At 42.0% G+C, this 9647-nt stretch overlaps 1 long non-coding RNA gene across 1 annotated transcript; it reads right to left on the bottom strand.

Annotated features, from left to right (window-relative positions):
- Positions 1 to 2706: 2706 nt before the first annotated feature.
- On the bottom strand, positions 2707 to 9009 carry LOC144888556 (uncharacterized). Its single transcript, XR_013621137.1, has 3 exons — positions 8640 to 9009; positions 3024 to 3158; positions 2707 to 2930 (listed from the first exon to the last, which is right to left on the bottom strand). It is a non-coding gene; the product is annotated as an uncharacterized LOC144888556 (long non-coding RNA).
- Between the last annotated feature and the right edge of the window lie 638 nt (positions 9010 to 9647).

Genomic DNA, 9647 nt, shown 5'->3' with positions numbered 1-9647 from the left:
TTGTTTGTTTGTTTGTATGTCTGTGACCGCTGTTTCTCGACAACTACCGGTCCGATATACTTGAAACTTGCCAGGTATATTGCTGGGGACCCGAGGATGTGCCTTTTCAAGGTTTTAAATTAATCGCAGAAGTAGTTACCGAGCTATGTCCAAAAAACGATTCAACCAATCAGAGAGCAGCGAGCTATCACGTGTGCCGAACGTGGCGAACACACTCTGCCTCGGATGGCACATTTGAGAGCGTATTCATTTATTTCCCGTCGGCAAACTATGTTGCCGTTAAACTATGTTTTAAAACTAATTATAGAACTAATTAAAACTAATTTGCGATTCATCGTAACTGCGATTTGCGAACTTCCGGACAGTCAAATGAGGACGTCACTTCCGGACTTACATAGCGGCTAGCGGGCGCCATTTGGAGGAGCTGGGAGGACTCAGTCGTGATAGAGTGAGCCTGAGTGAGTATATCAAGACAAGAACAAGATCTAGAAGGAGGTATGTACGGTGCGATTCATATAATATATTGTTTAGTTATCGTCGATGAGGAATTTGGGGGCCCGATTAACTGCAGCGCCATCCGAGCTGCGGCGTCGGGACGATACATTCATTGTACGGTAACATCACGCACTTACGGGCACGTCCTATATATATAGTACGGGCATGCCCTAGTATATAAAAAAATTCACACAACTCGGTTCTCAACAATGAGTATCTTTCATTTAGGACATTGTAGATAATTACAATAATACAGTTGTCCCGGTGTGTACCCCGGTTTAGAATAGGTACACCGTATCCCTGCGCATCGTAAGAGGTAACAAAGGGTTGGCGCCAGGAAGGGCATCCGGCCATAAAAACATTGACTCAAACAGGGAACCATGATTGTCATGGGGCCCGCAAGGCTAACCCCCACTCTAGCGGGGAAAATGGCCTTAAAACGATCATTCAATACAGTTCATTCATCAACAAAATCAAAACCATCGGAAACATTTACAAAATTAGAATATGAAAAGGAAATTCATTTGAGAAAAACCAAGTTCAAAGTTGGTGATATTGCTAGAACTAGGGCATTGCCCGTACGTGGGTGCCCGTTCCTTGCCAAAAAAAAAAAAAAACGCTACCCGTACGCTCTACCCCGCCCGTACGCCCGTAAACAAAAAAACACAACGCTCTTCGCTTCCGCCCTTCGCTCTGACTGAATTGGGAGAAATAATGCGCATAAGAAATCGAATTACGTACCGTAATGGCGGTCAGCTCGTAACGCGCTCAGCTCCGCTCGTCTCACATCGGCCACGCCTACGCAACAAAGCGTTCTGTGATTGGCTGCCGGAAAGCGTGCTGCCGGACAGTCTTCACTGTCCGGAAGTTCGCAAATCGCAGTTAGGATGAATCGTTTTAATTTAATCGCAGTTTGAATTCGTTTTAAAACATAGTTTAACGGCAACATAGTTTTCCAACGTGAAATAAATGAATACGCTGTCAAATGTGCCGTCCGAGGCAGAGTCTGATCGCCACGTTCGGCACACGTGATAGCTCGCTGCTCTCTGATTGGTTGAATCGTTTTTTGGACATAGCTCGGTAAGTAATTGTCCGATTAATATGAAACCTTGAAAAGGCACATCCTCGGGTCCCCAGCAATATACCTGGCAAGTTTCAAGTATATCGGACCCGTGGTTGTCGAGAAACAGCGGTCACAGACACACAGACACACAGACACACAGACACACAGACACACAGACACACAGACACACAGACACACAGACACACAGACACACAGAGATTACTGGAATTATAGATAGATATACAGATGGAGAAGCCATTTTGAGAAGGGTTATACAAAGAGATGGACTAATTAACTTTCTTTAAATTGTTGATGCAATGAATACAGTTCCTTGGACCTACAAATTAAGTGATTTAAAGGGAGAAGAAATCTTGTGTACAGTACATTTTATTCACATGAATTACAAAAGACAAAGATGATAAATAAATAAATAATTTTCAAAAAATTGACTCGGCCCCCCTTTTTGTCTCCACCCACAAACCACGCACACACAAACCACACCCATAATCCCCATAATCCCCCTCCCCCTTGTGCACCACCACCCACCTCATCCCACCCCCACCCTTCTCCACACACACACGTAGAGGGGAAAGGGATGGGACAAGGGAGGTGGTGGGTCATTGGAGGGAGTGCACTTCCCTTTTTTTCTTTTTTTTTTGTATACAAGATCGAGGCTCGTGAAAGAGCGAACAGAGGCGGGAGAAAAGACGAATGAAAGAGTGAAGGTGAGCAGAGAGCCGAGATTTCGGCAGTTTAACCATCAGAGGGTTGCTGGCAGATCTTGTGCGACCTGTAGGAATATTTGGGGGACAGAGCACAGAGAGAGCTGGGGGAGCAAGGCCGGAGAGGAGTCGGTAGAAGACAGAAAGACCACCTACCTGCCTGCGGTGAGTGAGTGAAAGGCCCTCAGAGATAGCTTCATCGCGGGAGATTCCAATGATTCTGAAAGCTTTGGATTCAACAGCGTGAAGCCGAGCTAGGTGTGAGGCAGGAGCACCAGCCCATAGGGGAGAACAGTATTCCCTTTTTCCCCTCCTTTATTCTCTTTTTGTAATTAATGATGAAATAATTGGAGGCAAAACAAATATAATTAAAACCATACAACATTAAAACCTTTACATTCTTCAAACATTTTTATTTGGGTGGGAGTAAATATTCAATTGTGGAAATGATGATTCTTTCCCGATACAAATCACAGTCTGCTTGTGGAAGATCGAGTTTTGTGTTAAGTTCATCAAGATGGAGGTTTAAAACAGCACAGGTTGGAAATGAATAAGCACTCTTTGGAACCTCAAAGTAATCCCATTCAAAGTTGTGATATTCATTGACTTGATCTTCAACCTCAACCATCAACTCTGTTATTGAAGAGATGCTGTGATAAAAAGAAAAAAACATAATTATTATTCGTATATTATTTGGGTCTGTATAAAACAATATATAATTAATAGGTTTAAACATAGCTTACCAGTCTTGTTGTGATAGTGGGTGAAAATCAGCACAGGTTGGAACCTCATAGTAGTCCCATTCAAGGTCGTGATATTCATTGACTTGATTTTCAACCTCAACCATCAACTCTGTTATTGAAGAGTTGGGGGCTAAACTGGAATAAAAAAAAGGAAAGGCAATAGTTGTTAAATGTGCAGTTATTTGGTTCTGTATAAAACAATATATAATTAATCTTATTATAATTCACCAAATGTCTGTCTGTCGTCCGTTCCCAGGTACCGCAAAAAACGGCTGAACCGATCGCTATGAAATTTTGGGTGGGTAATCCTGGGACCCCTAGGAGTAAAATAGGCTATATTGTTTTTCCAATTTTTCCAATTTCCCTGTTTTTCCAAACACGATGGAATAATATTTACCGATATGAACAGTGATGTGGCTTTTATTGAAATTCTACAAATACTGTTTAGATTTTGATGATTTCCATGTGATATGATTTAACGGATGTTTATATGAATCGTTTAAAATAAAAAGAGCCTTAAATTTCTGATATTTTGCCTTTTCATTTGGGCCTCCCAATTGAAGCCCCGCCCATAGGGCAGGTACCGTTGCTAGTAGGTTTAAACATAGCTCACCAGTCTTGTTGTGGAAAAGATTGAAACTCATCTTCAAGGTCAAATAACTCTTCGATTGACATCCTCCGTCTCCATGAAGCGCACTGGACCTTGGTTCATCTTATATTTTAAAAAATGATGACAAAATAGAGTTAGAACAATAACCTTCCTGTGTAAGAGGAAGGGATTAAAATTATTTATAGAATTAGTTATAAATATCTCTTGACTGAGAGAGTTTGGAAGGATTAACATTTTTTTAAAGGATTAAATGCTCTTGACTCGTGCGAAACCATAAAAGCAGAAAATTAAGTTTTTCCCTAAAATAAAACATAAACCAATATTCGTGGTTCTCTATTCGAGAATAACGAAAATATGAGTGTTTTAGAACCGAAAAATGGTTTTGGGGTCTATTTAGGATTTAACCTTTGTTGATGGCTTAAATGGGGAAGGGAGAAATAGACGGGGTTTTTTTGGTTTTTGGTGGGTGGCCCAAAAGTTCCAACGCATTTTCCCCATTCACTTACATGTAAAAATGGTTGTGTCTTACAACCAACATTCTTCCCCTACTGTTGTGCCAATACAGTCATCAATGTAGCGACAAACGAGCTTCGGTTGAGGATGAACATATTGATAATGGATTTGTTCCTCCACTTAGCCAATTTGCAGAGTTAGGATCAAATGGATTACCCAGAGCTACTGTGTTGGTAGTACAGTTGACCATGCAATGAATAAGAAAATATTTCAGACTAAAGACAAGTGCCGCTAGTCCTACAATGAACACATTTGGCACACAGACCAAAGTCCGAAGGGTATTTTCATCCATCACCTCAGCCTTTAAAGCCTACTTTTCCATCTTTAAAAAAAAAATTATACACAATCTGATTGGTTAACAGCTATCACAGGACATAGCACGGGTGAAGGCCAGCATATGTAATTAGCCGAGCTGTGTATTCCACCCATTGGCTGGACAGCAGGCCTGACTCCACCCACAATTGTAAACTAACTAATTAATAAGTTCGCCATTTTCATGCTGCGTTAAGCTGAAACCATCTGCTATGGTAAGTGTTATACAGTATATTCACAATTGCCATACCTTTCCTATGTTTGTCCTTCATTGTAAAGCAAACCTGAGCCCATACTAGCACCTATAGGCCTCAGCCTTTTGGCCTTCAGCCCTCGAGTGAGGTTCATGCTTATACACTGCCTGGGGTTTTTCTTCTGGGAGCGACAGTTTTCCATTGACAAATTTCTTCCACACCTCTGAACCTCAATGTCTGTTGCACAGAAGCTCCACAACCTCAAGGTTGGCACCTCGTGGAATCAGTGGTGGTGCGAACAATTAAATTGTCAAATTGAACAATCTGATGATAATTTTTTTCAAATGTACAGGACCGGCTGCAACAGCGGGTTCTTTTACGTCACATGGGGCCTGCCTTCGAGGCGGTCCCGATTCCCAAACCATCCCACCTCCTACATCCATCAAACCATCCCACATCTAGCTCTTTGGGAAGGATTTCAAGCACAACTAGAACGGGCACTCGGTAGAGCGCATACCTTCGCCGCAGCTACTGTTCTGTACTTGGCATGGGAGTGTAGGGAACAGAACAGTGAACAGTTTGGTGCTGATTTCATGCAAATCGGATAAGAATTGACCGAGTTATGACAAAAAACGCACATTTTGCAAGGTCGTGACCCCCCTGACCTTTGACCCCCAACCGCTAACAAGGGTAATCTCTTCACTGGGTCATGTCGTATATCACAAGATCGGGCATTGAATTCTGAACATTTTGGCATTAGTTGCATGCCAATTGGATAAAAATTGACCGCGCTATGGTAAAAATACGATTTTGACCTTTTCGTGACCTTGACCTTGACCTTTGACCCGATTGCTCCCAAAATCTAATCAAATGTGTCCCGTATAATAGCCAATCATCCCACCAAATTTCATGCAATTCGGTTGAATACTTTTTGAGTTATGCGAATAACATACACACACACACACACACACAGACATACAAATAAATACACAGCGATCAAAACATAACCTTCCGCTTTTGCGAAGGTAATAAATAGAGATCCCAACAGTGGCAACATAACTCTTGCATGTAAGAAGAATTCTCAATTAAACTTTTCATGGTAAAGCCTCAGGTTTTCACGAGTTATGAATATTGTGGTGTGGTGCAGTTTTGCAAAAAAGTTGGCATCAACACTTACTAATTATTTCTGTTCATAGAACAGGTAACCCAGCTAGTGGAGAATAAAAGTTTTTTGAGTGCATGACGCGTGTCCTTGAGTGCAAGGTAAGGATTACACTGAAGGAACTATCTTGTGAACAGAATGTCAAATTAGTGTGGTCGAGCAACTTCTTAAGGTAAGTGCAACCAGGTAAGTGCTTTGCTATTTCAAACTTTTCGGGGAATCCTTTCAATCTATAAAAATTGCAGTGGTAAAGTATGCTGCACCAAGTAACATTGTCGGACGGCACCAGAGTCATTGCCATTGAGAGAGGCAGCTCGGAAATACGCCGTCTGAAGATGATTATTAGGATGAACGAGATTATTTTCCAGTTTGACCGATCTCGGTTATTTTTATATATTTTTTTTTGTTTGTTTTCTTATTCCCTTTGTGTTTTATGTTTTTTATGATGGTTAAACTTACGGTGTCACCAAATAATAGTTTCCTTGGATATGGGACAATAAAGATTGTTATTATTTTATGCTTTATTTTCTAGCTTTTGCCATCGTCTGGAGAACTAAAAAGTGATCTCTACCTGGACAATCAGCTGAACAGACCAGGTAGGCTCTCTTATGTAGCCAAAGCGATTGGTGGGAGAAGATATGCCAACTTTAGTTTTGGATGTAGCAAATGGGACCGGAGGAATTTTTCATGGTACCACGCCATCCCTACATAGAGTGCTGGCGCAGTTGATAAATACACTCAAAAGTAGCAGCATAGAAATTCAATTGAGACAGAGAAGGCTTCGGTTGTTCGGACAGGTAATGTAGCTAGAACTATAGAGGATGAACCGAATCGGAAGTTAGTAGGCTAGAACTATAGAGGATGCACCTAATAGGAAGATAGTAGGTTTTAAGGCAAATGAAAAACACGAAGAGGCAGCTCGGCCAGGAAAACATGGCAGGAAGGTATCAACAATGACATGAAAATAACTGCTTTAAAGAAAGATGTGAACGAAATAACAAAATGGAGTCGTGCGAATCCATCGACCAACGCTATAAAATAAGAGCAAATGTCGTTAAAAAAACGATGACGACAGAATTTGCTTCATGTCAATGGAAGTCAAAAACAAATTGCATTCACGCTGGAGCTGAACCTTGAGCTTAAGGGTCATTCATAAACATTTCAGTTAGGTATTTATAACCTATGTATATTATAAAACAGAAGAATTACAACAACAAAATAATGATAGGGAAGAGGAGGTGTAAAAAAAAAAAAAAAAAACTTGAAGAGGGTGGTGGGAGGAAGATGATCTAGAAATTTGGCTCACGACAAGGATGAGGATAGTAAGGTCATGAAGGGGGTCTATTTCAGGCAAAGTTCAAGACCACAGATCAGTGGATCATTCAGGCTTTAATGAACCAGCTTCTGCACCTTTCACAAGCATCGCCATTCCCGCCAGTGTGGATCCGCGCTTGCACACCCACCACATGGAGTGTACAACCTCAAAGTACTGCAATTGCATCCCCTTTACCTCTAACATTGTTTTAACATTACAACATTTTCCCTTAATAGGAATTTAAAAAAAAATTTATAAAGAGGTAATTAATGATAACTAAATTATGAACCAGAAGCAAAATCAACACCCTTAGGCACTCCATGATCAACTCCCCCATCCAAAACCTTGATCTCTTCTATCCCCGTTAATTCACCCCAGATCCACTTTCTTTGAAATCCCGACTTCTTTCTTTCCTGGAAGTTCTAGCAATTATACCTCTCCCCCCCCCCTACCCCCCCTCCCACCTTCCCATGCCTCCTCCCCCCAAGCCCTTTCCCTCCCACAGATCTTCCGTTGTCCCTGTTCTCTGCTGTTGTTCTTGTGTGCTTCTCTCTCTCTCCCCATCTTGTCTCCCGCTCCCTTTTATTGTATATTTTGTGTGTCCGTTTGTTGTTGTTTTTTTGTGATCGATGTTAGCTCTTACACGAGCCCCGATCTTGTATACAAAAAAATAAATAAAACTGTCCAAGCTTTCAAATGTACCAACCGAGGTCACACATAGTCCGCCATTGTTACGGGATTCACACGGGCCTATTTTGTGAGCCATCTGGGCAGAACTCTTTTCCCCTGAGTCTCTTACATAGGTCTCACATTCTGAGCTATCGAGGCAGAACTCACTTCTTGATTTGTCCCGAATTTTGTCGGTCTGCAAAGTAGAACTCGTATGATGAGTCATCAAGGTAGAACTCGTTTTGTGCATCATAAAGGTGGAACTTGTTTTTTGGGTCATCAAGATAGAACGCGAATGCTGGGTCATCAAGGTAGAACACGAATGCCGGGTCATCAAGGTGGAACACGAATGCTGGGTCATCAAGGTAGCACACAAATGCCAGGTCATCAAGTTAAAACACGAATGCTGGGTCATCAATGCAGCACACGAATGCTGGGTCATCACGGTAGAACACGAATGCCAGGTCATCAAGGTAGAACACGAATGCTGGGTCATCAAATTAGAACAGGAATGCTGGGTCATCAAGGTAGCACACGAATACTGGGTCATCAAGGTAGAACACGAATGCTGGGTCATCAAGGTAGCACACGAATGCCAGGTCACCAAGTTAGAACACGAATGCTGGGTCATCAAGGTAGAACGTGAATGCTGGGTCACCAAGTTAGAACACGAATGCTGGGTCATCAAGGTAGAACGTGAATGCTGGGTCACCAAGTTAGAACACGAATGTTGGGTCATCAAGGTATAACGTGAATGCTGAGTCATTAAAGTAGAACCTTAAGATTTAACTTGAGATCTGTGAGAGTCTGATATTTTGTCTTACATTCCTGGAGCACTTACATGACGGAGTGATGATAGATCCACGGCAAAATATCGCATCTTCTTCTTCAGTGGCCGCTACGACACCTTCTTCCCCTGCATGCAACAACTGACAACTGGGAGAAAGACAAAAGAGCTGGAAAATACAAAAAAAGAGTTGGACAGATTTTGGATAGACAAAGAAGGATCACTGGAATAGCGAAGAAGAGGCAGCTCAACTGGGACAGAGAATGTTCTGCAAGGTAGAAACAGAAACCAGGAGTCACATCCTATCTGGATGTAAAAAAAAAACAAAAAAAACTCATGTCAGAACAGCTGTACACCCAAAGACACAAGTTATGTGGAGTAATCTACTGGCACATCTGCAGAAATTTCAATATCCCAGTTTCACAAAACTCATGTAAACATGAAAGAAAAGCAATCATTGTAAAGAAGGACATAATGCTCACGACCTGATGATGCCATCCAGCGTGAACAGAGAAAGCAAAGGACTGTGACAGAGATAGTACTCAGGAACAAAAAGGAAAAGCCAACGTTGCTCATTGAGATGTCAAGTACCCGGCGATTTCAGCCTAAATAATGCAGAAATCAAGAAAATTGCTGGAGGAGTGCGAATCATGAGTGCGAATGCCAAATAACTCTGGCAGGATCTCCCCACGATCACTCGTTACAAGCCGAAGTTGAAATATCCAAGGAATGACGACACACATTGCCAGCCAAACTGACTCATTTTTACAGCCAATTCGATCACCCGGTGGGCACAGCACCAACCACAGTGGAAGTGACTGCTCAAGCTTTTGTGATCTCCAGAAATGACACTCGGCGTGTTCTGATGAACCTGAAGGTCAGGAAAGTGACTGGTCCTGATTGTGCCAGCCCCGGGCTGCTGCGGTCTCTCATGCTGATGAACTGTCGCCCATTTTTACTTTACTTTTCAACTGGTCACTTCAGCTTTGTAAAATTCTCCATGTTTTGAAAAAGTCCATAATTATCCCTGTGCCAAAGCGTTCGTCAGTGAGTTGCCGAAAT

Source organism: Myxine glutinosa, chromosome 13 (genome assembly GCF_964187855.1).
Source record: "Myxine glutinosa chromosome 13, kmMyxGlut1.1, whole genome shotgun sequence".
Taxonomy (NCBI): Eukaryota; Metazoa; Chordata; class Myxini; order Myxiniformes; family Myxinidae; genus Myxine; species Myxine glutinosa.
This window is presented reverse-complemented; position numbering and strand designations above follow the sequence as displayed.